This window comes from Equus caballus, chromosome 1 (assembly GCF_041296265.1).
Source record: "Equus caballus isolate H_3958 breed thoroughbred chromosome 1, TB-T2T, whole genome shotgun sequence".
NCBI lineage: Eukaryota > Metazoa > Chordata > Mammalia > Perissodactyla > Equidae > Equus > Equus caballus.
In genome coordinates, this window is record NC_091684.1 from 104,206,043 (window position 1) to 104,233,778 (window position 27,736).

Here is a 27,736-nt window from a genome sequence, read left to right on the forward strand (position 1 = left end):
GGAGCTCTCACAAACAGACACGACACAGTCACAGAGACCCCTGTGTGTGCCCCACACACACTGCTTCGAGGCCAGGAGTCAGTGTGTTCCACAGGCAGCCCCCTCTTTCTCACTCCACACTGTGGCAGTCTTTCCACAATGGATCACATAGAAAGACGTCAGCATCCTCGTCATCTTGCGGAGTGTGTTAACGAAAGGAAGGGGGCCACCGTTACCTCTTGACAGAACACCTTCAGAATCTGAAACGGAGAAGGGAAAGGACTTAGCCAAAGTCACACAGTGAACAGAGGACAGCCCAAGAGTGTTGATGGGTTTGACACCAAACCCGAGCGGTGTTCATTAACTTCTCTTTGAGCCATAAAAAGAATCAGACATGTCATTTCAACACACACATACACACTTCCTGCTGTCGAATAAAAGCAAATAGTTGGGTGAAGTGGCACCTGAGCCCCTAAAAACATTTCTAAAACTTAATTAGCTAAAGGGTATCGCACTCTGTGCCCCTAGAGCAGGAAGGGGGAGAACACTGGCGCAGATGCCCACAAATGGAAACAGATACGAATTTGGGGTACATTTCAGAGGTCAACACTCAGAACTCTCTCCTATTCAGGATGTTCCTATTTTTGTAGGAAAAGAAAAAATTAAACTTACATGTAGAGACAGAGCTGGAGATAAAGGTCTAATACAAACATGAAATATTAAAATGCTGACAGTAGGTCTAGGTTATAGGATGTATCAGTTAGTTTTATTTCCTTCATGTACCTATCTGCATTTCCTAAATTTTCTACACGAATATTCTCGTGTAATTATTTTTAGAGTTTTAAAAGAAAAATAATTAATCCACAATCTAGGTTGGTCTATTTGGATTTTATTTTTCACTGTAGAAAAATACAGATTCAGAACTCCACTCTTCTCAGTTTTGCCGAAGCAGAAAGAAGTGCTAAGATGAAGCTCAAATCTCACGAAGATTCCAATCTACTAAGAAAGCTCACCATGCCCAGGCTGAGTAAAGGGCAGGAACTATTACTTTCTTCTCTGTCTCCAAAGTGTAGGGAAGATGAAAATGTTAAACCAATCACCCCTTCAAGTGCAACCAAAACCCCCCCACCCCCTCCAAGAGTCCACAAACCTCTACTCCCAGAACAATTCCCAATGCATCTGTCCACAAGCACCGCTCAGCCACAAAATTACCTACCCCACATAAAATCCCTACGCCTTCTCCGGTAACCCAACTCTAGGGAAGCCCCTTTTCCAATATTTTATTTCTAAAAAAGTTATTTCTCCTCTTCCTTAAGTTTTACAAACACAGGATCCCACCCAAATGACACAGAATCATTCAATCAATTAAAAATCATTGTTGACTACACTGTATAAAGCTTGGGGAAAGATTATGTTAACAGTAAGGGTTAATTTTCATGGAGCCTGAGAAAGACAAACAGGAATTGAGGAGCAAGAATTTGTCAGTGTGTCCCAGTCCTGGCCAGAAGGGGGGTGGGGGGGGGGGGAGCAATGGCCAGAGGACAGAAACATCTGTCACTCCGCCGTTTCGTTTCTCATGGCCAGTTAATACTCTGAGTTTGTGCATCAGTCTCTTCCAAGTTTGGTTAATGAGTCAGTCTCCCTGGACACAACCAGCTGAGTGCCCCACAAAACTGGATTTCGGGTCTGTGAAACTGAGAGCTAGATGCTGAGGCACAGGGATCTCGTCAGAAAAGCCCCCCCAGGATGGTCTCTGTCTCCACTCTCTAACTGCGACACCCACAGTGGTGGAATGTGTTTGATGTACTTAACACTCTCTGATAGCTCCCTGTGGCTTATAGAATAAAACCCAAACTGGACCTGCCTTTTGCAGCTCCAACTCAGCTTTCCAGTCTCATCACGGGACAAACCAAGCCTCTCACAGCTCCTCGCTTTCACACGTAGCTCTCTCTACCTAGAACGTCCTTTCCCCAGTCTTACTTGTGTATAAAACTCCTATTCTTCCTCCAAAGCCCAGTACAAAAGTCACCTCCACCCCAAGTCTTCCCCACTTCCCTCAGCATTTAGTTCTTCTCGCTCCCAACAGCTCTCTTAACTACAGGTGCATTACAGAACTCATGAAGTACATTGTAGCTCATCCTTTTAAATATATGACCTCCTCTGGAGACCCTGAGGTTCTGGAGGGAAGGAATTCACTTTATATCCATAAGTCCTAGCACAGCGTCGAGAATGAAATGGGAAATCAATGTCGAATGATTGATCACACGAAACATTGGCATTAAGTCGTTTAGAGGAAAACGGAGGGTGAAAGAGTCTCACAAAATTCAAGACTTAAATTACCTATATATTTATTCTCATCCAAAATGACCACAGTATGGCTGAGAGACAGCACGGATATTTAAAAATTTTACGTACTAACAGCAACTAACATCAGAGCTCAGTGCTACAAATGTTTACATGGCTTAGTTAATTTGATCCGCACAAAAACCGTTTTATCTGTATTTATCAAACCCTGTGAGGCAGATAATTTTATCTGCATTTAAGCTGGGAAAAGCTTGAGGTTTTTCCAGACAGGAAACTGAGGCACAAGAGGTTAAGTAACTCAAAACCATTTCGTTAGCAAGTGGCAGAAGCAAGATACAAACTCCAGGAGTCTGGCTCCAGAGCCAGTGGGCTCTGGAATTAGGAAGACCCGGGTCTGAATACCGATTATGACACAAATGTAGCTTTGGGTTAAGTCCCCTGTCCCCTCTGGGCTTGCATCTGCAAAGGGCAAGACATCCCTTTCTCTTCGCATGCAGAGAGGATTAAGTTAAATATGATAATATTTGCAGAAGTCTCTAACACTGATTCTCGCACCTAGCAGGCACTCAATAATGCAAATTCATTTTCCTTTCCCTTCCTAAAAGCTGGGCAAAACAGACCCTTGGAGCAAAAGGATCTCCCCCAGATGGCTTGAGGCTTTCCAGGCAGATCAGGTATGTAGTTAGGCCTCTCCACACAGAAAGCCTTGCCTCACCTGCTTACCTCAAAGACCGGTCCCCAAACAGAGGCCAGAGATCTTTTAAAACGTAAATGTCATCATGTCACTGGCTTAAAACCCTTGAAAGCTTCCTAATTACAATCCAAATGAAGGGGGAAAGGCATTCTGTCCCCAAGGCCTCCCGTGACCTGACCCACCTCTCCACAGACTTATCTCCCTTCTCCCTTTCCCCCTCCAGCCACACGGGCCTCCTTTCACTTCCTCCAACTTGCCAAGCTCTGCGCTGCTCCACACATGGTTAACTCTTAACCCTCCTTCGGGTCTCAGTCGAAACGTCACTTCCTCCGGGAAGCCTTCCCTGTGCCCCCAACCCAAATCAAGTCCCATTACTCTCTCTCACCACGCTCTTCATCTTTCTTTCCTTGCACTCATCACAGCTCAAAATGATTTATTTACCACTTCCTTCAAAGTTTTACTCAAGAGACACCTTCTTAGGAGGCCTTCCAGGCCACTGGAATGTAAAGTCATCCCCCACCTGATATCTCATATTCTCCTTCCCTATTTTCTTTTTCTCCTTGGCATTTAGCACTTTTCAACAGACTATAGTTTGTATTATATATTTTATTTTATTGTCTTCCCCCCCCCCCACTAGAATGAAAGCTCCAAAACGGCAGTTACTTTTGCTTGCTTTCTTCACAGCATCTAAAATAATGCCTGGTACATATTTGTTGCTGAATGAAATTTCAAGATTAGTTGTTTATTATTGGGCTTTCCCACTAGGCTATGAGCTCAAGTTGAAACATGACTTTCTGGTTTACCACTCTCCTCCCAACACCGAGTGCAGGACCTGGTGCATAATAAGTGCTCAATAAAAATGTACTGGGCGGATCAAAGCCGCAACCAGTGGAAAAATTGGAAAACGGTCACAATATGTGTGTTGGCACCATGCTTGCTCCTCTCCTTCACTGTGTAAGGTGCCTGTGAGTTTGAGGAAACAGATCCCTAACATCCCACCAAGCACCCACCGGGCCAGGATCTGCGTGTCCACATCCTGTATGCTCAGTCACACTGTACACATCAACAGATGGGTCCTACAGTCCCTACAGGGACACGGAGCTGAAGGTGACAGGGCTAATCCCAGGCCAAAGACCACCTTATCCCAAGTCCCATTCTCCTACAGCCACTCCTAGTCTAGGCTACTCCCGGGTGCCAGACATGCTTCCCTTGATGGGGGAAGGGGAGCCTGTGGATTTATTCCAGTCCAGGACTTTTCATGCCACCTCTGGCCTACCCCAAAAAACAATAGTTAAAAATCCCCCGAGCAGCTCCAATGACCCGGGGTGGGGGCTGGGGGTGGGGGGGTTCTCAGGAGCAGGCAGACCTCAGGTCGCACGGACCCCTCCCCCTCACCCACGCTGAGCCAAGGCCAGGAGGCCATCTGTCCAGCAGACGTTCCCCTGTCCTCCCTCGGGTCACATTGAGCCTTCCCCCCAGGTTGGCAGGAAGAGCCGCTGCAGAGAGGCAGTTCCCACTCGGATCAACAGGCCGGGTCGCCCCCCGAAGACCCCCAACTCTGGGGCAGGGATACCTGTCTGCCCCCGGAGAACCCTCCCGCGAGGTCACAACTCGGGCGGAGGTGGGGGAGGCGCCGAGGGGCGCCGCGAAGGGCCGGGCCCCGAAGTGTCCGCCCCCGGCTGCGCGGCTCCCGGCGGCGGCGGGCACGGGTGGCTGACAGGCGTCCCGGCGGCCGAGGCGGCACCGTTATCCGCGCAGGGCCGGGCCGGGCCGGGCCGGGGGGCCGCGGCGGAGGGGGGCGCGCGCCGGGCGGTGGGGGCGGCGACAGGGGCCGGCGGCGCGCGCCGGGGGCGGGGTGGGGTGGCGGCCCGGGCCCGCCAGGCGGCGGTCGGGGAAGTGGCTGCCGCCCCGGGCGCGGAGGGGGCCGCCCGGCTGCAGGGCCCGGCCGGGGCGCGGGCACGGGCGCGGCGCCGGCTCGCGGGCCCGCTCGGCCCGGGGCGGCCTCGGCGGCGGCCCGGCCCGCGAGAGGCGCTTACCTGGCGGCGGCGGCGGCGGCGGCAGGCCCCGGGCTCGGCCGCGCGCGTCCCCAGCGCCGGCTGCGGGAGCCACAACATGGCGACGGCGGTGGCGGGCGGGGCTGCGGCTCCGGGGGCGGAGCGGGGGCGGGAGCCGGGCTGGCGGCGGGACCTGGCTGGGGCCTCGGCGGGCGGCGGCGGGGGGGCGGGCGGAAGGCGACTCGGACCTGGGCGCCGGCCCAGGGCGAGCGGCCGCGGGGCTGCCCCGGCTCGGCCCGGCCTCCCGCCCGGGGTGCGCGGCGCGGCGCGGCCCCGACGGCGGCGCGCGCAGGGTGGACCCCGGCCCCGCCGCCCGCCGCCCCGCGGCCGCTCCCTGCGACCCAGGCCGCGGGCCCCCGGGCGCCCGGCGCGGAGGGCGCTGGGCGGGGACGCGCTCTGCCCGAGGTCGCGGGTCCGGCGCTTAGTAGGTGCGCCCCGAACGCTTGGTGTTGCTGGGTGCGGGGACGGGCACTCTGACGGGTAGCCCCTGGGGTGACCGTGAGTCCCGCGGAGGACCGAGTTGCAGCACTGGCTTCGGGTGCCTCCCCGGGGGCACTGGGAGCTCGGGGCCGTTGAGGAAGCTCTGACTGCGCGGTGAGAACTCGCAGAGGCGGGGGCGGAGGCGGGGCGGGGGGCGGCGGGGCCTGCAGAGAAGCCAGCGTACCTGGAGACAGGCGGCAGTAGGGGGCAGCCGGGTCGGGCGGAGGAGCACGGAGAGGAGGCCCTAGTGGCTGGCCGTGGAGAACCAGGAAAGAGATGCCAATTTGCAAGAGGGGTGGAACTCAGTCTCAGCCAGGGCCTGCTGTGTGCCAGGCACCAAGCTGAGTTGAGTGCTTGGGTGAGGAGTGTGCGGTGGGGAAGCAGTGACGGCTGTAAAGGGTGATGGTTCTTTCCAGAAGTTTGGCAGTGAGAGGGAGAGAAAAGTAGGCCTGTAGCTCAAGGGGGAGTAAGATTAAAGGAGAGAGGAGATTTTTTTTTCTTTCATACTGAACCCTGCCTGTTTCCATGGATCAGCTGCCTGGATGACCCCCCTCCCCCCGTACCCCCCCCCCCCCCCCCGCCAAAGTCATCCATAGACCTGCTGGGTCACTGTCCTTTAAAACTTGAGTGGCTCAAACCCCCATTCCACTTAAAGTGGAAAACCCAGCATACCTGCCAGTATTTCCAAACATTCATGGGGGAACTTACATTTCTCCTAATTATCACTAGCCCCAATTTCCTATTTCCAAAAAATATTCTTGTGCTTTTAGGAAATTGTCACTGTGCACTGGACACCACCCCATTTATGCTCTTCCAAAATACAGCACCGTTTGTGGAAACAAGCAAAATGTCCAATGTTATATGATTATTAAATAAATTATAGTTCGTTTATAAGCATTAAAAATCGTGTTGAAGAGAAAGATTAAGGACATGAGAAATACTTGTAGTTAAAAAGCACATAAGATGATATAATACCAGATTATAATATATAAATATGTGTCACATAGGTAAAAAATGGGATTTTTATTTTCTTCCGTGACTTCTGTATTTTCTTATTTTTACAGTATATTAATATGTCCCTCGAGATCAGGAAAAATGACATTTTAAAGTAAATTTTTAAAGTACTTTTAAGAAAGGTGTTTTTTAAAACATTTGTGGAGTTCAAAAGAAAGATATATTAGGAAGCAGGAAAGAAAATTGCAAATGAATGTTTGAAGGATGGATGGGACTTTGGCAAGCAGAGATGGGTTAACTAAGGAGGCTGCCCTAGGGAGAAGGAACAGTGCAATCAAGGACACAGAATGAGACGGAGTGTGCGGGGAACAGCAAGAGGCCAGTTTGGTTGGAGCACAGGATTTGGTGGGAGGAGAGGAGGCATATCAGTGTGGAAAGGAAGGGAGGGCTGTGGTCCTGAGTGCCAGGCTGAACTCTGTAATTTGTCTGTTGGGAAGAACCACTGGGGCTTAAACTGTGCAGGTGATAAATTTTAAAGGAAATTTTCCTGTAACCTCTTGCTTCATGAAGTTCTAGATCTCAGCCCTTCCATCTTAATAATCTGTGGACATTTGATTGACTCAGAGGAATGAAGTGGGGGCAACAGTTTTTGCATTCCAGCTGTTTACATAATGAGAATTGGCTCTTGCTTCTCTGGTTGCTAATTACTACAATTTTTATTCACAGCAGAGTTTCAGAACAAATTAGCAAAGAGCAAAAATGAAAGGAAAAAGAAATGTGCACCTTAAACCGGTGCTTTGCAAACTGTTTTTTTTTTTTTTTTTTACAACTTTCTACGAGTTCGGCTTTTTTTAGACTCCGTTTGTAAGTGAGATCATACAGTATTTTTCTTTCTCTGACTTATTTCACTTAGCATAATGCCCTCGAGATCCATCCATGTTGTTGAAAATGGCAGGATTTTCTTCTTTTTTATGGCTGAATAACATTCTTTGGAAACTCTTTTTTTTTTAAAAGATTAGCCCTCAGCTAACATCTGCCATCAATCCTCCACTTTTTGCTGAGGAAGACTGGCCCTGAGCTAACGTCTATGCCCATCTTCCTCTACTTTATACATGGGACGCCTACCACAGCATGGCTTGCCAAGTGGTGCCATGTCTGTACCCGGGATCCAAACCAGCAAACCCTGGGCCACTGAAGCGGAACGTGCACACTTAACCGCTGCACCACCGGGCCGGCCCCTGAAAACTTTTTTGACTGTGACCCTCCATAAGAAATATATTCCACATCTCAACCCAGAATGTAAACACACATGCACAGATACATGCACCTCTGAGACAAATGTTTGGTAAAATGCTACCCTTATTTTATGCAATGCTGGCTGATATTTTCAACTTTATTATTCTTTTATTTCTTTTTAAAGACTGATCAGGACCTGCCGCCTTGATTTTATGACCCACTATAGAGTTACAAAATACCTTGAAGGACATTGAAAAGAGGCTAGACTATTCCCGACTGTGTTTGCAGTTCTCATTTGAGTAGCCATCCAGGCTGTGACCTGAAGTTTGCCATGTTTACATGTCCCAGGAATCAACAGAACAGGCAGGACTTTCTCAGGATACAGTGGGGGAGGGGATGGAAGGATTGGCAGGAGTCATGTTTGGGTTCCTCTTCCCTTCTCAGTAAATATTTCCTGATATCAGTATTTCTCAGGAGCCGTACATGTTTTCTTCTTCATCTAGCTTGAGATACAGACTGAACTTCAAACAGGGCTAGACTACCGCCTGCGAACCAGAGACGACTTTTCATTTGAGTGAACAGAATCATGGACTAAAATAAAAGGGACTATATCTTGATTGTGACAGCACATAGGAGACATCCAACACTGTTGGAGTATTCTGGGGACAGTAAGTACCATCCCTTTCTTATAAGTTTGGAGCCAATGAAAATATCAACTTTAGGGGCTGGCCCCATGGCCGAGTGGTTAAGTTCTCACGCTCCGCTGCAGGAGGCCCAGTGTTTCATTGGTTCGAATCCTGGGCGCAGACATGGCACTGCTCATCAAGCCACGCTGAGGCAGCATCCCACATGCCACAACTAGAAGGACCCACAACGAAGAATATACAACTATGTACCAGGGGGCTTTGGGGAGAAAAAGGAAAAAAATAAAATCTTTTTTAAAAAAAAAATCAACTTTATTACCAATAAAGCTGAACTGAAGAATGTGGCTTGGATGATAACTGATAGGCTTTTCAATATTCCCTGAACTAAAATTATCTCCCCCAAACCTTCAACCTCCCCCTTGCAGAGGCCTGGCAACCTTATCCATGTCTGATTAGGGAAAATGACACTCTCTGGGGGCACACAGATCCAAATTCACCAGTTAGGTAAGTTGCTCCTTCTGGAAGAACCAGGACAAATTCTCCCATTCCTGCCATCCTATAAAAACAAAGAGATTAGGGAATAAGGATTTATCCTTGCCAAAACAAATTGGATTTGATCCACTAGTTGTTCAGCTAATTAGAAAAGTATGCTAAAGCAGTGAGTGACCCCCCGCCCCCAAAAATGGCAAATACACACCTTAACATTTCATTTTCACTTAAAATCTAAGGGACACCCACTTGTCCATCTTTTGATGTGAGGCCAAACCTTTTCTTTGAGCAAAAATGCTGATTAGAGTTCTTGAGCTGTCTTTCTTACATAAATTATATCCATGATGTATTTCCTCTGCTTTCCAATTTGTTTCTTTAAAGTTGACTAAGGACTTAAAACTTCTTGCAAAGCAGTATGTGTAGAGGCTCTTTCTTTAAAAAAAAAAAAAAATCCTTTGTAATCGTCTCATCCACATCTAGTTTGACAGTAATTTTCAGCGGGTCTTTAGCTAATATTTCCAAAGCATTCAACTAACATTTCATAGAAACAGCTCTTCCTCTTCATGCTTAAGTTTCAACAGTTTATGTAATTTTAATTTAATTCATTATACTCTGGCAAACAGCTGTCATAAGCAGGTTTGGGACCAACAGAACAAATTCTTGTTGGGCATCTAACTTAACTGGTAGAAAGAAGTGTGTAGGTAGTCCAGAGATGAACTCACTAGTCCAAAGCATTCTGCAGGCCAGCAGTAGTAGTCAATATGTTTATTTGGAGGGGATAGAAAGCATTGTTTTAAAGGGTACATTAAAAGGAGGGCCATTAATGCTCATAGACTAGTATGACCAACTCTGTGCATATATCTTAATATTCTTTCATCATTTATCCATTTTATAAATGTTTGTTGATATTCAGGACAGTGCCAGGCACTAGGCCATGCCCTGAAGAAGCATAGCTCACAGAAGAGGAAGAAACTGACATATAAACAGGATGAAGAGGCTGGATGGAGAAGAAGGAATTTGGGGAGTATATCCCTTTACCTTCTCTCTATCCTATCCCCTCAAATCACTGTTCCTCCAATTCCATTTAACTAAAAATGGCTTTAAATGGCTAAGGATTGGTATGGCTATCAAAGAATTTCAAATGGTAATACCACTTACTACATTAGCAAAATATATATATCTTATGTACTTTCCAATGCTAATGAGATGATGAAAGCCGAGGCAATGTGAATTGGTATAATCCTTTTAAAAAGCAATTTGACAGTACTTCTGGAGAAACTTAATAGAGATGTGACTCCCTTTGACTCATCAATACCACTCCTAGAAACTTTTCCTTAAGAAATAATCCTCCCCAAAACAGAATGGCCACAGGAACAACAATATTTACTATAGCCTTATTTGTGATAGTGAAAGTTTGAAACATATAAGTGATTAAGTAACTTATGGTACGCAACATTGTGTAACTCACCATTGAGTATGCAGACAATGGAGTAAGGTGGAAAACATTTGATTACACATTAAATGAAAAAAGATACAATTTGCTCAACTATATCAAGAACCCCTGAATTTGTATACTTAAAAGGGTGAATTTTGTGAAACGTGCCTCAATTTTTAAAAAAAGATACAATTCTGTATTTTTGCTTTTGTATCAGCCAAGATCAGCAGGAAACAGATGGCCAGCTCAAAATGTGTAACTAAAGACAGTTAATGAGGGGACAGTGTACAAAGATGTGGGCAGGGTTGAGGGAAACAAGCAAGGGAGAGTGAAGCACCCCACGGTTAGCATCTGTTGAGAAGCCATTATCAACCATAGGCCTGAGGGGGCAAAGAGATGGAGCCCGTGCTCAGTGAGAGCAATAGCTGAAGGAGAGGGAGGGCCAACAGGAACTTAGAGGAATACAGCCCTACCTCTCTCTCTTGCCCTCAGATCTCCTGTGGTACCTCCCACTGGCTGAACCCAAGAGGAAGGCTAAGGGCAGGTGAGCCCAAATGACACTGTCCTTGAAGGTCAGCCTCTGGAGAAAGGTGGTGAGTGGATCTGCAGGGACAAAGGCAGAATATCTAGCAGGTATGTGATCATATAAAAATGTGAGAACTAAAAAAAAAAAAAGAAAGAAAGAAAAAAAAAATGTGAGAACTGTGTAAGCCTATGGCCAGAGACCTTAAGGGAACCTAGAAAACCAGAGTTTCTAGAGATAAAAAGTGGAGGGAGGTAGAGAGCAGGTAGGATAGGTCAAGGAGGCAGGAAAGATTGTTAACTCAGACTGAGACAAGAATAAGAGCCAGAAGTGAGAACACTTTATTGTTTGGTCAAATGCTTAGCTGGAGTCTGAGCTCTGGGAGAGATTAATAGGAGGTACAGAAGCTAAATTAGACTGGAACATTGGAAATTCTTCACCTATTGGCTATTACCCTGTATTTCTCCTTCCTAGCTAAACTTCATGCCTTCAACAAATAATTGTTTAGTACCTATCATACGCCGGGAACTGTTAGGCCCTGGGGATTGAGGAGGGAACAAAGTTAATATCTTGCTCTCCTGGAGTTCACATCCTGCGGCAGGGTCGGGGTCGGGGGGAGGGAACAGACAGAAAACAATAGATAAGTAAATATGTCAAGGTGACAAGCACTGTAAAGAAAAGCACAGGAGAGCGGGGAAATAAAATTCTGCCCATTCTACCTCTTAAAAACTTCTTGATTTAGACCACACGTGCCCCCACACACCAGAGCTCCTGAGTAAATTAGGCCTTCAGACCTCTCACCCGGACCAAGGTCATACTATCCTGATTGATCTTCCTGCCTCCAGCACCCTCCAACCCATCCTCCACCCTACTGTGAGAATCTTCCGGAAACAAATCATGTTTCTTCAAACAAAAATTCTCCAAAGCTCGTTTGCTTATAATGTGGAATAATGTCTAACTTCCATATCGTGGACCTTTTCTTATCTTCTGGGTCGATCACTTGTCTTCCCCTTTCTGATTCTCCTTTTGTGCCAACACGAATTGTCTGTAGTCTGTTGATCGTGCCTCACTGTCTCTCATTTCTGTACCTTTTCCCATGCTGCTCTTTCCACTTGGAATGCCCTCCCAGACCCTACACCTCCTCCCGAATTTGGCAATCCTCTCCTTATTCTTCTACACCCATTAACTGCCACCACTTTGGTCAGCCTTCTGACCTTCCCAGTTATGAGGGGGGATCTTCCAGCTCCCTCCTTTGTGTTATCAGCGTATCTTCTCAGTACCTCAATGTATTTACCATATGATATCACCTTATTTCTCGGGCCTTGGGTGTACAGGACTGGGTTCAACATAATCCGTGGGTCAGGAGCCTACATTCATTGGTTCATGTGTGGTTCTCTTTTGTTATTTATCATCCACCCTAAAAACTAGAATTGACAACTTACACATATCCCCCCCCCACCAAGTGCTTAATCTTGTGTGTATCACTTTCTTGCTCTTACAAATATTTTTATCTAAACAAATTTTATTAAAAATAAGAAATTAATTTTTAAAATTTCCCTAGCTTTATAAAAATTTAGAGTTAAAAAGTCTTACATTTTTAAAAAAGTTGAGGTTGATGGGCCGGCCCAGTGGTGCAGAAGTTAAGTTTTCACGTTTCACTTTGGCAGCCTGGGGTTCCCTGGTTTGGATCCCAGGTGCAGACCTAGGCATCACTTGTCAAGCCATGCTGTGGCAGGCGTCCAACATATGAAATAAAGGAAGGTAGGCAAGGATGTTAGCTCAGGGCCAGTCTTCCTCAGAAAAAAAGAGGAGGATTGGCAATGGATGTTAGCTCAGGGCTAATCTTCATTAAAAAAAAATTTTTTTTAACAAAATAAAAACTTAAAATTAAAAAAATAAAAAGTTGAGGTTGAATGTGTATATGTGTATTCATTAGTTATACATATTTCCTCTTTAGTTATCTGTTCATATCTTTCCCCATTTTTCTATTCATTATTCTTTTCTCATTAATTTTCAGGATTGCTTTATACGTTGTTTTAATAATCCTTTGCAGGTTTTTTTCTTGGAATTCAAGTACACAGAAAAAATTTTTTAGTGGGCTGGCCCATTGCCTCAGTGGTTAAGTGTGCGATTCCACTTTGGTGGCCTGGGGTTCACCGGTTCAGATCCCAGGTGTGGACATGGCACCACTTGTCAAGCCATGCTATGGTAGACGTCCCACATATAAAGTAGAGGAGGATGGTCACGGATGTTAGCTCAGGGCCAGTCTTCTTCAGCAAAAAGAGGAGGATTGGTGGCAGCTGTTAGCTAGGGCTAATCTTCCTCAAAAAAAATTTTTTTTTAGTTCAGTGTTTATTTGTATGCATGTGTGTGTGTGTGAACATACATACATATTCCCAAAACACCTATTGTTAACTTTAGTTGTTTTCTTTGTTAAAAGAGTATTATTCCCTATATAATATCCTGGGACTTCTTTTTCGCTTTTCATGTCATGTTGCTAAGATTTGTCTCAGGCTTGTTGCATGCAGCTGAGTTTGTTTATTGTGGCTGCTGTGACTATTCCGAGGTGTGAGTATGCTAATATCACTTTGTCCTTGGCAGCAAAAGCTCTTGGTGCCCTATGTTCTTCCCCTTGGGCCCCCTCTGTTTCAGAGAGGGAGAGTCCTTATGGCTGGACTAATAATAAAATTGACATAAGACCAGGTTAACAGGAGGAAAAAAAGCAATTTAATATGCGCACATGGGTGATCATAGACACGTGATGTTCTCTGAGTGAACAAAGCAGGCAGTTTGTATATCTTTTTGCATAAAGAAACAATACATTTCTGAAGAAATTACAGGACAAAGAAACTTCAGTTTGGGGTACATAATTAGTGAGGAATTTAAACAGAGTTTAGGCTTGAGGTAGTAAATTAGTAAAAGTGACAAGGTTTGCTTGTGCAGCTTCTCAGCTCTGACTTCCCTGGCTCTGGTGACAAGGATGCAGGGAGAGCATCTTTCACAGGGGAGATTCATTTCTTTAAGGGGGAACAGAGAGAGGAGAGTCAGAGTGGCCTTTTTGTTTCTCAAGAAACTTTAGTTCAAAATAATCAATGTGCCGTTGTGGGATATTTTGAGGTGGCCTGCCCTGGCCCCCAACATCTGATTTTAGCCAAATATGTGTTGATCATTTTCATGGGAGCTCCCAGTTACTGACAATTCCCAGTGCAAGTGCCAGGCCTGGGGCCTCTCTAGTTTGTTTCAGGACCTTCTAGAAAGCCACAAAAGCCTTCTCAGCCCTTTCCCAGGCACAGCCTGAAAGTAAAGAGAGTTAACCCTCAAGTAGTGGGGCAATAGGATCCAAGAGATAAATGCCCCAGGCTCCCATCCTTCAGGGGGACAATTCTGGGAGGCATTTTGTACATTTCTCAGAGGTCTCCATGGAACCATGCTCCCTACGTCGACTTTTCCTCCTACTCTTCCTCACTATTCCCCTCTTCTTCACCCCTGCTGCCTGAGATCATTTCCCAAATAGGCAACCTGCACCCAAGTCCTCATGCCAGTCTCTGCTTTTAGGGAACTCCAACTAACACACCCAATTTCCTAATAATGAGCATTTGGATTGCTGCAGGTTTTTGCTATTGCAAAAGTGCTACTAAGAATATTCATATAGGGGCCTGACCGGCGGCACAGCAATTAAGTTCACACGTGGTTCAGATCCTGGGCGCAGACCTACGTGCTGCTCATCAAGCCATGCTGTGGCAGGCGTCCCACATATAAAGTAGAGGGAGATGGGCACAGATGTTAGCTCAGGGCCAATCTTCCTCAAAAAATAATTGAAAAAAGAATATTCATATAAAAACTACTGGTGCACAAGTGCAAGAATTTCCCTTGTGTATTTATAGAGGAGAAGAATTGCTGTGTCAAAGGCTAAGTGAACTTTCACCTCTACAAGAGAATTCCTAACTGTTTACCAAAGTGGTTTGTACTGATTTACAGTTTCAACAACGTTCTATATGAGATCCTCTCCAACACTTGGTATTGTCGGATTTCTTAATTTTCGTCACTCAAATAGATATGAGATGGGATCTCATTGTGGTCTCAGTTTGCACCTCTTGATGATTAGTGAGGTTGACCACGTCTTCATATTATTTATTGACCACAAATGTTTCATCATCTAGGAAATGTCTATTCATAGCTTTTGCCCATTTTTCTGTCAGTTGATTGTCCTTTCCTCATTAATTTTACTAATTCTGTGACACTTATGGTTTGTCCCCCTTGGAACTCAGGAGCTGAGAATTGAATTAATCACAATCTTCGCCTGATAATCACTTTTTTGCTGGTTACAAAAGTAATTGTTGTAAAAGAAACATGTAAAGAATACAGACACGTTTGACTCAGAAAGGGAAGGTCTCCTTTACCCCACCTCCAAGTGGGAATAACTCTCACGAATAGTTTGTCATTTCATATTTTGGGGATTTTGTTTTCACGTCTCTGTCTCTAATTAGACTGATAGTTTCTCAAGCGTAAGGGCTGTGTTGCATCCATCTTTGTATTCTCAGCCCCCCCGCCCCCCCCATCGTGCCTAGTTAGGTCAGGAATGTAATACATTGTTGCTGAATGCACTGCTAAAAGGCAAGTTAGAAGGAAGTTTTGAAGTTACTAGGAGACTTCAGTTGGAGTGGAACAGAGGATTCAAGCAGTAGAAAAATGGGAGATAGTAATGGTAAAATGTGCTGGGGCTTGATTACTGAAAAGTCTTGGCCGTTGGGCCAAAGCGTCTGATTTTTATCTTGGAGGCTGCCAGCCAGGGAGGCGTTCAAGGCTTTTTAGGTGGAGAGAGGTTATTTGTTCTTACATTTTTTAACAATGACAGAATTAAAACAAAACATTGACAATCTAGTTATCTAATGGCTATGTACAGGATGTAAGGGGGAGGAGGTTGGCGAAAATGAAACCGAAGACAGAAAAATGAATGAATCAAGAAGTTATTAACTTTTTCTGGACACAGACTCCTACAAAAAACTTATGAAAACTATACCTTCTTTCAGAAAAATAGACATAAACTCAAGCCCATGCACTTTTTAAGAACCCTTAGGTTCGCGGGTTATGCTCCAAGTGAGAGAATAAGGACCTGAACCGTGGTGACAGTCTGTGTTCATTCATTCAGACACGTTCGTCATTCTCCTGCCCTATGAAGGCACCGTGCTGAGTGCTCAGAACAGATAGCGTGCAGTTTGGGGCACGGGGTGCAGTATGGCATGGTGGTCAAGAGCATGGACTCTGAGCCCAGTAGTCTGGTTTCAACCCCTGCCAGGTGGCCTTAGCTAATTTAGTCGATCCACGTGCTCTCGGCAGGTGTTTTACCGAGACAGTGCTATCACCACTCTCATCGTTAAGGGCCTGCCACATCCCTATAAAGCACCTAGAATTCATGGCATGCAGGGAATCCTCGGCAGAGCCTGAGGGCAGAACCCAGAGGGGAGAGCAAGAGGAGCAAGCAGAGAGCAGTGCTTGATTTTGAGAACTTTGGCTAAAATGGAGGGGTAGAGAGAAGGCAGTAACTACAGGAGGAAGTGAGGGCAGGGAAGAATTTTTTTTTTTTTTAAGGTGGAAGAGATCCTAAATCCTGACAGGGAGGATGCAGCGGAGTGGGAGAGGCTGAAGACACATCACTGACGGTCTGTTCTTTCCCCTAAAAGTGGCAGGAGGGGAGGGCTCGAGGGCAAAGGTGAAGGGCCCGGCTTTAGCTAGGAAGCCACTTCCGCTTGTGCACTGGAGGGGAGGAGTCAAGTATGGTGTGGCTGCAGGTGCTGGCTCTGAAGTAACCACAGGCAAGCGAGAAGGAATGTCACCAGTGGGGGAGGGCGGGGAATGGTGGCTGGCGGGAGGTCTGAGGAGAGGAAGAATTGTGACACACCATTTTAAAGAGGGGATAGGCAGTGACTAGAGGAAGGAGACGAGATTGCCAGGGATTACTCAGGGCCAGTAAATTTGCAGGGATACTGATCTGCCTGGTCGGGTAACTTCTTCTGGTGGTCGTATGAGCTACAGGAGGAGAAAAGCATCAAAAGAAGGGGTGACGAGTGCCGAATGTCACAGCAGTGAAGTCGGGAAGGATGGGTGGGGTAGGGGACTGCTGGATTTGCCAACTGACTGGTCATTACTGAAGTAGTGTCTGGAGGGTCACTATAGGTCAGAGCAGATGACACACAGCAGAGAAGAAAGGAGAGAAAGAACGGTGAGGCAGTAAACCACAGGCAACCCAAGAACACTGCCTATGAAATGAAAGGGAAAAATAAGACATTGACCAGACAGAGTAACTGAGTCAAGTGAGGCAATTATAATATATATAATTTTTTAAATGATATGTATAATTTTTTTTTTTAAGCAAAGGTAGCAATTACAGATGCCAGCAGGAAAGGGAAGAATTAGGCCCCCAAAAAAGGCAGCAGGGATATGATGCAAGCATAATATGGTAATAAACAGCTCCTCTGAACCAGGGGTTTTTCATAAAGACTGTGTTATCCCCAATTTACAGAGGAGGAAACTGAGGCTCAGAGAAGTTAAGTCACTTGACCAAAGTCTCTCTGCTAGAATGTGGCAGAGCCAGGATTTGAACCCAGGTCATGTGACTCTAAAGCACCAATGCTTGTCTACTCCTGTGCCACAGACAAGCAGAAAAGTTGGCTGCTGAGGAGGAGCAGTGCTTCTGTCGGCACCAAGGAAAGGAGGAAAGAGTTGGAAGAGACGTGTGTGCTTACGATTTGTGTTTATTTAAAATTATTCTCCTTCCCATTCACATATAGAAGCATATGGACTTTTAAAGTTGGCAGGATTGAGAAAGCCTCGCCTTACGCAGAAGAAAATTCAGGCCAGAGAACTGAGCTGACCTTTCTGCGGTGACAGAATTAATTGGACATGGCTAAGAAAGTTACAGCTGAAGACTCGGGACAGTTGTGTGGCCAATCGGTTCACCCAACCCTCCACCCAAACAGTTGTTTCATGGGAGAATTGCTCTTGCTTTAATTCAAAGGAATGGAGGGGAAAACAGTTTGTACATGCCAACAAGTTGTTTGTTACAATTATCAGCTTGAGGCATTTTGTGACGTATTTGTCATCTATCAATATTTTCTGATAGGTGACTTCAGAATATCTGCCTAAAGAACAGATCTCATTTCTCTTTGCCAAACTCCCACATGCAATGAACATGGAGAAAACCAAAACCAAACCATGGGCCATAGGGAACTGTGGAATGTTATGGTCCGGTCACAGGCTACGGCCAGAGACAGAAACTGAGAGCTGTGGCGAGCCAACTGGGACAACAGGACCCATGATCAGGATGCAGGGGCAGACCTTGCGGCCACACCAGAGTCCCAGCCCCAGAGGTCACACCAAGGGCACTGGAGAAAATGTCAGGGCTCAAGAGCATGTAGTAGACCAGGAAAGAACTGAAAAAGCAGATCTGAGCAGAAAGAAGGTAGCCACCTGGCCTAGCAAATTAACCTCCACGGGCCCACAAATGCAATTTTAGGTGATCTAGTAGCCACATTAAGTACAGTGAAAAGAAATGGCTGAAATTTCATATAATTTATTTACCTCAATATATTAAAAGTATGATCATTTCAACTTGTAATCAAAATGACCATTAGTTTACACTCCTCTCTTCACACTAAGTCTTCAAGATCTCAGGTGCACTTTATCACTGTAGCATGTCTTGACTCCGAGTGGCCCTATTGCAAGTGCTGGGTGGCCCATGTGGCTACTGGCTTTTGTGTCCGACAGCACAGGCTTAGAGAAAAACATACTTAACATTTGGGCATTAAACTATTTTATCTGTATTTTTTTTTCTTTCCTTCTCTTTTTTCTTTCTTTCAAAATGTGTTGAATTGTCTAGGGCTGGATTTTGAAGGAAGTGGGAGAAAATGCTCATATTCTGAGAGTCTCTGATTTGAAATTTTAAATGTTTCGGGTACAGCTCTCCCAGTCAATTTTCTTCCTATCCCCAAGAGTTGGCTCTTTTTTTTTTTTTTTTTTAAGGCCCATGGTGCACAGAATCTCGAGGGAAGATAAAAAGGCAGGGGAATGTGGTACAGGTGCTTGTGACCAAACATTCATTCCTTCTATTCATTTGTTCATTTTTTTCCTCTTAATGACAGGAACTAAACATCAACTCTGGATCAGGGACTGTGCCCTGGGCTAGCTTTATAGGTATATTCCCTCCCTTGTGAAACCTACAATTTAGCAGAAAAGCCAGACAAACAATTATAATAAAATGTTGTGAGTGTCATGATAGGGGAAGTACGAGGGGCTGTGTGGCTACCTCGGAGAATAATTTAACCCATTTGAGAGATAAGAGAAGGCTTGGGGGTGCAAGAGGGAATGAAGACTGAATAAAGAATGGTTAAGCAAAAGGGAGAAGGGAGGGCTGAAAAATGCTTGAGGCAGAAAGAGCAGCTGAAGCAAAGGCCCAGAAGGCTTTTGTGGAACTGAAAGAAGTTCACTGTGGTTGGGGCCCCCAGGGTGAGAGGTAAGGCTGGTATCGTGCACTGTTCTCTGGGCAGCCCAGTTAACAGTGGGAGTTGGAAGGCAGGATGTTGACAAATCTGGAATCGGCAGGCCCAGCACAGGAAGTGCTCCACCCCAAAAATATTCCTTCACTGGTTCAAGTTCACTAGTTGCAGATTCAAATGGGTTAACAAGCTGTTTATAAAAGCGAGACTCTCTCGTATAGCAATTATTCTCCTTTCAGAGTACGTCAGGCCTTGAAGCTTTATTTTTGATTCAGAAAATTGAACACGATTGAAGTTCCATGTAATAAAGGACATAGAAAAGAAAATATAAAATACAGGAGTGGCACTAAGGAAGGGGTGTTAACTCTGCCCAGGGGAGGCCAGGGTGGGCTTCACACAGCAGATGACACTGAACAGGGTCTGGAAGGAGAAATAGGAGTTTGTCAGGCCTCCAATCAGAAGAACATCCTGATAATTATAACCATTGTTTACTAAGTGTCAGGCACTATTCTAGGGGTTCACATCCTTAGCTCATTTTAGCTTCATAAAAACCCCTAGTTACCACAGTCCCTGTTTACCTACAAAGAAACTGAGGTAGAGGGGCCTGCCCCCTGGCCTAGTGGTTAAGTTCGGTGCTCACTGCTTTGGCGGCCCAGATTTGGATCCTGGGTGCAGACCTACACCACTCGTTGGGAGCCATGCTGTGGCAGTGACCCACATACAAAATAGAGGAAGACTGGCACAGATATTAGCTCAGGGCAAGTCTTCCTTAAAATAAAAAGAAAGATGGGGCTGCCCTGTGGCCGAGTGTTTGAGTTCGTGCACTCTGCTGCAGCAGCCCAGGGTTTCACGGGTTCGGATCCTGGGCACAGACATGGCACCGCTCATCAGACCACATGCCACAACTGGAAGGACCTGCAACTAAGATATACAACTATGTACCGGGGGGATTTGGGGAGATAAAGCAGAAAAAAAGAGAAAAAAAAGGAAAGAAACAACTGAGGTAGAGAGGTAAAGTAACTTGTCTAGAGTCACACAGTTTGTAAGGAGTAGAGCAGTTCGGCTCCAGAGCTCACTTCATGAACCCCTCTGTCACATCCTGGGGCTGTCGGAGTTTGCTTATGCCTGGATTGTAGGGTGAGAGGTTGGCAAGGAAGGTCAGAGATCAGACTGATGAGGGAGGCCGTGGCCAAATCACGCAGAGTATCAACACAAGCACCTTGAAGACAGGCTCACAGTAGCCTTTAGGTAAATGTTTCTGGTTACTTGAGTGCATATATAAATGACTGCTAATGATTATATTATATTATAATGAATGTGCTTGCATTAAGACACTATTATATTCAAATCCAGATTTACACAAGCCACATTTCCAGTGGTGACTCACTGCCTCAACAGATTCTCATAGGATCCCTTAAGCTGTCAAGAGGAGGCAAGCCCCTGTCCTTAGCTAGGAGATGCAAAACCTCAAAAGGCAACTCAGCAGGGCTGGAGGAGGAGTAAGCCCCCGTTAGAGAAGAGGGGCCAAGGTTGCCCCCACTCCCAGCCCTCATCCACAGGACCTCCACATTCGCAACACGGCTCTCTCCTAAGAACTTACAAAACAAACAGCAAGGTCCCTTTCTTCTTTTAGCCAAAGCAGAATGGCCAAACAGGAAATTGGTGCCCCCCCCCACCCCCCACCACATATGCACACATACCAACCCAGAAGGCTGGCGCTTCCTTCTCCCAGCTGCCCCTGCAGCTGTTCAGGACTTTCTAAAGAGAGCTCTCCAAAAGTCTTCCAGAGGGACTTGAGTGACTCTAGTAATCTCTTTGAACAGAAGGCACCTTTGATTTTTGGGAATGAGATTTCTTCCTGATACCCCATGTTATCCAGAGCTGCTGCATCTTTTAAAGCCATGGTCTCTGATGTCCATAGCCATTGGGTTGGTAGGCAGAAAGTCCCATCTCTGCAGCCCCTGACCTGACCTTGGGGAGGCTGGGTGGTTGGGTCCTCCCAGCAAACCCAGATAGATCCTTTTGGGAGATGGCGCTGGAGAAGAGCTAGACTGCCAGTGTGGCCTGTGTGCTGCTGGCTTGCCCTAATATGCCTGGGACACTTCCTTTCCTGGCAGGGTCAGAGGGACACCTTCTCCTTCTACCCACCATTTCCTTCATTGGGAAGTTCAAGGAGAAATGGATGAGATCGTAGTTATTTTGAATAGGGTTTTTAAAAACGGAGGTGACTTTGCTTCTGCTAGTAGACACACTTGGTTTGTACAGAAGTGATTAACCAGGGTTCAAGTATAGTGACAGACTTTCTTCACCCTAAGCATGAGGACATCAGTTTGAACCCACTTCTTGTTTTTAATAATTATTAACATTCATTGTCCACTTACCATTTGTCATCCATTGTGCCAACAGCTTTATTGATACGTACTGTCTTGCTTAATCTTCAAATGATGAAAGTGATTTTGTATTCCCACTTTACACACCAGAAAACTGAGGATAAAAAAGTGTTAACTAACTGGCCCAAGATTAGGCAGCTAGTGAGTGGTTAATGTGTGATTCAAAGTCAAGTGGGTCTGACTTAACTTCTATAATAAGGTGCTTCCTTCAGGCACGCCAGCAGGCTATATATGAAGGAAAATACCAGACATGCCATTGTGATTGACGGGGTCCAAAAGACTTTTGTGTTAGGGAGATTGGCAGCCCATTTTGCAAATGTGGAAAATTTAATTCCTTAGGCTTTACGTCTTTATCTAGTCTGGGATCACCTGTCGTAAATATCTGAATTATTTTCATAAGAGGCACTGCATAGACCCCAGCACTGTGGGGAAACCTCATTAAGCTTTTCCAGATCCACCCAGTTTACCTTAATCCCTCCAGGTCCAATTCTGCCCTAATGGATTCTTTTCATCCCAATTATTTCTTGCTCAGTCCGTCTTTTCCTCAAGACTGTTTGCTCCCAGGAAGGAAGCCTGGGTGTTAGCCCTCTCCCCACACCTAACCCCATTTCTAATCTGTGCTTGACATAACGCTTCCTCTTTTACAATGCAAAGCTTCCCAGCTTTGTGGCCCAGCTTCCCTCCTTTGACTAAGGCCCTGCTTGCAAGATCCTTTCTTTTCTCTGAGTTTCTATAGCATGTATAGGCTAGCAGTTATACCTTAACTGATTTCCTTTCCTAAAGATACCTTTTTTTCTTTTTCTGCCTCAAACGATCCGAAAAGCTCTTCAAGGACTAGGGCTATATCTTCAGCTTTTTACTTTGATAAATCCTCTTCCAGCCTTGAGCCTTGAGCACACACTGTGGGCCACCATCCCCGCTGATCCCAGCAAAGATAATCCTATCCTTAGAGTCTTTCTTGATGTCTGTCTCCGGGTGGGCGGGGCCTCCTGGGTTTTAAGACCTCCATTCATTCATTTGACAACCTTTTCGAGTGTTTGTTTCATGTGAGATGTTGGGGGTAAAAAGATAAATGAGAAGGCCCTTGCCCCAGGAGACTCAGTCTGGTGAGAGCAACAGATATATAATTAGATGGCGAGTATGCAGATAGAAGTGCAGTGAAGGCTTCCCAGAGGAAGTAATGCATGAGCTGAATTTGAAAGGCAAGGAGGAATAAAAAATGTTGGGGTGAGGGACCAGCCTGGTAGCATAGTGATTAAGTTCATGTGCTCTAGTTTGGCAGCCCAGGGTTCACAGGTTCAGATCCCGGGTGCAGACCTACACGCCACTCGTCAAGCCATGCTGTGGCAGCATCCCACATACAAAAAATAGAGGAAGATTGGCACAGATGTTAGCTCAGTGACAATCTTCCTCAAGCAAAAAGAAGAAGATTGGCAGCAGATGTTAGGTCAGGGCCAATCTTCCTCACCGAAAAAAGAGAAAAGTGTTGGGTTGAGATGGAGGGAAGGAAGAAGCTTACGCAAAAGCGAGAGTATGCAGCAGTCATGGAACTAAAGACTCTCAAACATGAAAATGAGACTAGTTGGAGAGGTAGGCAGGGGCCAGATCACAAAGTGACTTTGGTAGCATGCTGAGGAATATGATCTTTTTCTTTTTTTAAAGACTTTATTTTTTTCCTTTTTCTCCCCAAAGCCCCCCACTACATAGTTGCACATTCTTAGCTGTGGGTCCTTCTAGTTGTGGCATGTGGGACGCTGCCTCAGCATGGCTTGATGAGCAGTGCCATGTCTGCACCCAGGATTCGAACCAACGAAACACTGGGCCGCCTGCAGCAGAGCGCAAGAAGTTAACCACTTGGCCACAGGGCCAGCCACTGGGAATATGATCTTATCCTGAAAGTCAGGAGGATCTACTGAACAATTTTATGTAAGGAAGAAGCATCATCAGATTTATAGTCTGGATGAATCACTCTGGCTGCAGAGTGAAGAATGGATTGAAGTGAGGCAAGACTGCAGGCTGAAAGACCGGTTAGGAGTTCATTGCAATAATCAGGATAAATGATAGTAGCATGAACCAAGGTAGTGACAGTGGGGATGGAGAAACTGGATGAATAAGAGAGATATTAAGAAAGTAGGGCAGCTGGCCTTGTGGTACAGTGGTTAAGATTGCACACTTTGCTTCGGTGCTCCAGGGTTCACAGGTTCAGATCCTGGGCATGGACCTACACACTGCTCATTAAACCATGCTGTGGTGGCGTCCTACATACAAAATAGAAGAAGATTGGCACAGCTGTGAGCTCAGGGACAGTCTTCCTCAAGCAAAAAGAGGAGGATTGGCAACAGATGTTATGTCAAGACCAATCTTCCTCACCAAAAAAAAAAAAAAATCACTTGAAAATAAAACTAAAGCATCACTATTTTTTTAAAAAAGCAGAATACTAAGACTTGATGACTAATTGGATTTGGGAGGTGAGAGAGTGGGAAGAATCAAAGATGGCAATCAGATTGCTTACTTTTGTGGTTGGGTGGTGCCTTTTATGGAGATTTGGAACATAAGAGGAAGAACAGGTCTCTTATGGGGAGTAGTGAGGATGGGGAGATGTGACATTTGGGACATAGTGAGTTTGAGATTGTCAGTTGGACATCCAAGTGAAGATGTCCAGAGGCAGTTTCTATAAAGGTCTGTTATCCAGTAGGAGATCAGGGTTCTAGATGTGGGAGAGATGAATGTACAGAGAAAGTAGTTGAAGTCATGAGAGCAGATAAGATCACCCAGAGGCAGTGTAGAGTGAGAAGACAGTGCAAGATTCTACCACTTAAGGAGCAGGCCAAGGAGTCCATGCTGGAGACGGAGAACCACCAGCCAGAGAGGTAGGAGGCAAACTGGAAAAGTTGACCTAATGGACCTAAAGGATTTCAAGTGGCTATTTTCTGACTTTCAGCCATGGGATTGGGGCAGAAACCAGCTTTCAGTGAATTGAGGAAAGATGTAGATGATGCTTAAATGGATAGATATATTTGTTGATGCTCATCAATCTGTATACATATTATTCATGCATTTTATAGTAAGTAGATTATACCTCAATAAGGCACTCAGCATAAAAATTTTATAAGAGGGGCTGGCCCCGTGGCCGAGTGGTTAAGTTTGCGCGCTCCGCTGCAGGTGGCCCAGTGTTTCGTTGGTTCGAATCCTGGGCGCAGACATGGCACTGCTCATCAAGCCACGCTGAGGCAGCATCCCACATGCCACAACTAGAAGGACCCACATCGGAGAATATACAACTATGTGCGGGGGGGGGGGGCTTTAGGGAGAAAAAGGAAAAAATAAAAAATCTTTAAAAAAAAATTTTATAAGAAATATTTGAATATGATCATATGCTGGGAAAAGAGAAAGTCAAGGGAGGAAATTGAGGGAGAGAAGGAATGATGAATAAGACAAGGTTCTGAGGAGATGGAAGAGATAAGCTTTGGGCAGGTGGAAGGACTACCTTTAGACAGAAGGAGGAATGCCTCTTTCATGGACAGGAAGAACAAAGGAGGAAGGGATGATTGTGGAGGTAGGTAAGTTGGGTAGGGAACAAGGTAGAAAGTTGAGTTTCTCTTTAATACTTTCTTTTCCCCATGAAACTGGACTCTAGATGTGGTGGTTTTAAAACTATTTCAACAAATTCTTTGATACTCCTCCCTTCAAAAGGTGGGACTTGGGACAGCCCCAGTGGCCTAGTGGTTAAGTTTGGTGTGCTCAACTTGGGTGGCCCGGGCTTGGCTCCCAGGCGTGGACCTACACCACTCATCAGTGGCCATGCTGTGGTGGTGGCTCACATACAAAAGGAGGAAGATTGGCAACAAATGTTAGCTCAGGGTGAATCTTCCTCAGCAAAAAAGAAAAAGAAAAGTGGAACCTAATTCTCCTCTCTTTAAGTCTGTACTGGACTCATTTCTAATGAATAGAATATGAAAGAGATGATAAGATGTCACTTCAGAGATGAGGCTATAAAAAAGATTGCAACTTGTAACCAACCATATTGGTTTCCCTGGGACTGAGGGACTTTCTGGGATACAGAAATTTCAATGCAAAAACCAGGAAAGTTCTGGGAAAATCAGGATGAGTTAGTCATCCTAGTCTTGAGCTGGTTCTTTCTGTCTTGGATAATTCACTCTGATGGAAACTAGCCACCGTGTTGTAAACTGCTGTAAAGAGAGGCTCACAAAGCAAGAAACTGAGGGAGATCTATGGTCAATAGCCAACTAGGAAATAAGGCTTCAGTCCAACAGTCTAGGAATAACTGAGACCTACCAATGACCATATGAATGGAGCTCAGAAGCAGATCTTCCCCCAGTTAAGCCTTCAGATGAGGCTGCAGCCCCTCTGGACAACTTGACTATAACTTCACGAGACTTGAGCATGAGCCACCCAGCTATGCTGGCCCCAAATTTCTGACCCAAAGAAACTGTGAGATGATATTTGTTGTGTTAAGTTCCTAAGTTTTGGGGTAGTTTGTTATGCAGAAATAGATAACCAATTCATCAGATCAATTAAAATGAGGGGAAAGTGGTGAGATGGGTTTCTAGGGCTGAGCATGGGTGGATGACTTTCTTCAACAGCCCTGGACGACCCCAGACAATGTGTTCGTCCACTTTGTATGTCATTCATACTGTGCAGTGTCCAACAGTGTCTTCATTTTTTTTTTTTGAGGAAGATTAGCTCTGAGCTAACATCTGCCGCCAATCCTCCTCTTCTTGCTGATGAAGACTGGCCCTGAGCTAATAACATCCATGCCCATCTTCCTCTACTTTATATGTGGGACACCTGCCACAGCATGGCTTGCCAAGCGGTGCCATGTCCGCACTCGGGATCCAAACCGGTGAACCCCGGGCCTCCAAAGCCAAACGTGCAAACTTAACTGCCCATGTCACCGGGCCAGCCCCTTCTTTTTTGAATAATATCTTTTGATAAAAGAATTTTACCAAAAGCTTATTTGGCTTTCTAAATGAGCATATTTATCTTTAACTTTATGACTGATTTTAAAAGCTTCTTGGCAAGAATGTGACCTGTCAGTGTTTTGGCTATAAAAGTGCAACTTTAAAGGATGCCGTTATAGTTTTGAGCAGTTCTCTTCAGGGAGAAATTTTGTCAATGTTCTATTAGGAAGCATTAGTTTGCGTGTTTTTCTTCCTTTGGAAACATTTGTTTTGATTATCAGGTTGGCCACTGAGCTTTAAAAAAAAAAGTGGCACTAATGCTTCATTGGCTTTATGCCACTATTTGACCAAGTTTCATAACATAATGTACTGGGAACCAGGGGCAAATAGATTCCCAGTTTAATAAAACATTCTTCTTAGAGGCTCATCGTATTTCTTATTAGCACTTTTCTTTTTCAGCTGCTCATCCCAATTCATCACACTTGTGGACTACCCAGCCCAGCACAGTCAGATTTGTCTTCTATATTTATTTGCACTGGATTCCTGGTTAACATTTCACTTACAACTTTTTTTTCTGAGTTTGAAAATATTCAGCATCCTGATTTAATTAACTTTCAGCTAACTAATTTGAATTACTCATCTGTTTCTGTGAATTGAAAATAAAATGTAACAATGAAGTTTCAAATTTAACACATAAACAATAACACATATTATGAAACAATGCGTTAGTTTAGATTACATCCTACTAACCGAATATTAGCTGAGACAAACTATAGACCCGACACAACCTAAACTTTAGGAGCAAAATGGCTATTGAGAGTGTAACATGATTTCTGAGAAAATTGTAATTAATGTGACAATTAAAATTTGTGAAGTAGATGTGAATAAAGCTTCTCATCTCTTGAAAATAGCCTGTAGACAACTTGATAGATCACCAGTCCAGGGACCTCCACTTGGAAGAATGCTGATAGATTGGGAGAAAATTGCAAAGTGATGGGACTAGAGAACTTTTTGAAGTGGAAAAGAATAAATAGATGAAAGGAAAGCAAAAAGTGAAAGGAAATGTACAGTGTGATCTCATTTATGTGAAAAAGTGAGTGTCAATTTTAAGTACATAGGCAAAAAGCGCTAGAGGGAAAG

At 45.2% G+C, this 27,736-nt stretch overlaps 2 protein-coding genes across 4 annotated transcripts in view; one reads left to right on the plus strand and one right to left on the minus strand.

Moving 5' to 3' along the window:
- Window positions 1–5,821, minus strand: part of ZNF592 (zinc finger protein 592) — a 49,085-nt gene extending 43,264 nt beyond the window's left edge. The window contains exon 1 of one of the 3 annotated variants that reach the window (XM_014733696.3): window positions 5,696–5,821. The gene's annotated coding sequence lies outside the window, so the exon portion shown is untranslated. Of the gene's footprint in view, window positions 1–4,550; window positions 4,789–5,013; window positions 5,169–5,695 lie in introns of those variants that run through there. The other 2 variants (XM_023649445.2, XM_001916239.6) reach the window with 2 other exon arrangements.
- The window catches only part of SEC11A (SEC11 homolog A, signal peptidase complex subunit), a 65,202-nt gene continuing 42,913 nt past the window's right edge, over window positions 5,448–27,736 (plus strand). Inside the window, exons 1-3 of the mRNA XM_005602764.4 lie at window positions 5,448–5,625; window positions 8,205–8,369; window positions 10,762–10,902. The gene's annotated coding sequence lies outside the window, so the exon portion shown is untranslated. The remainder of the gene's footprint in view (window positions 5,626–8,204; window positions 8,370–10,761; window positions 10,903–27,736) is intronic.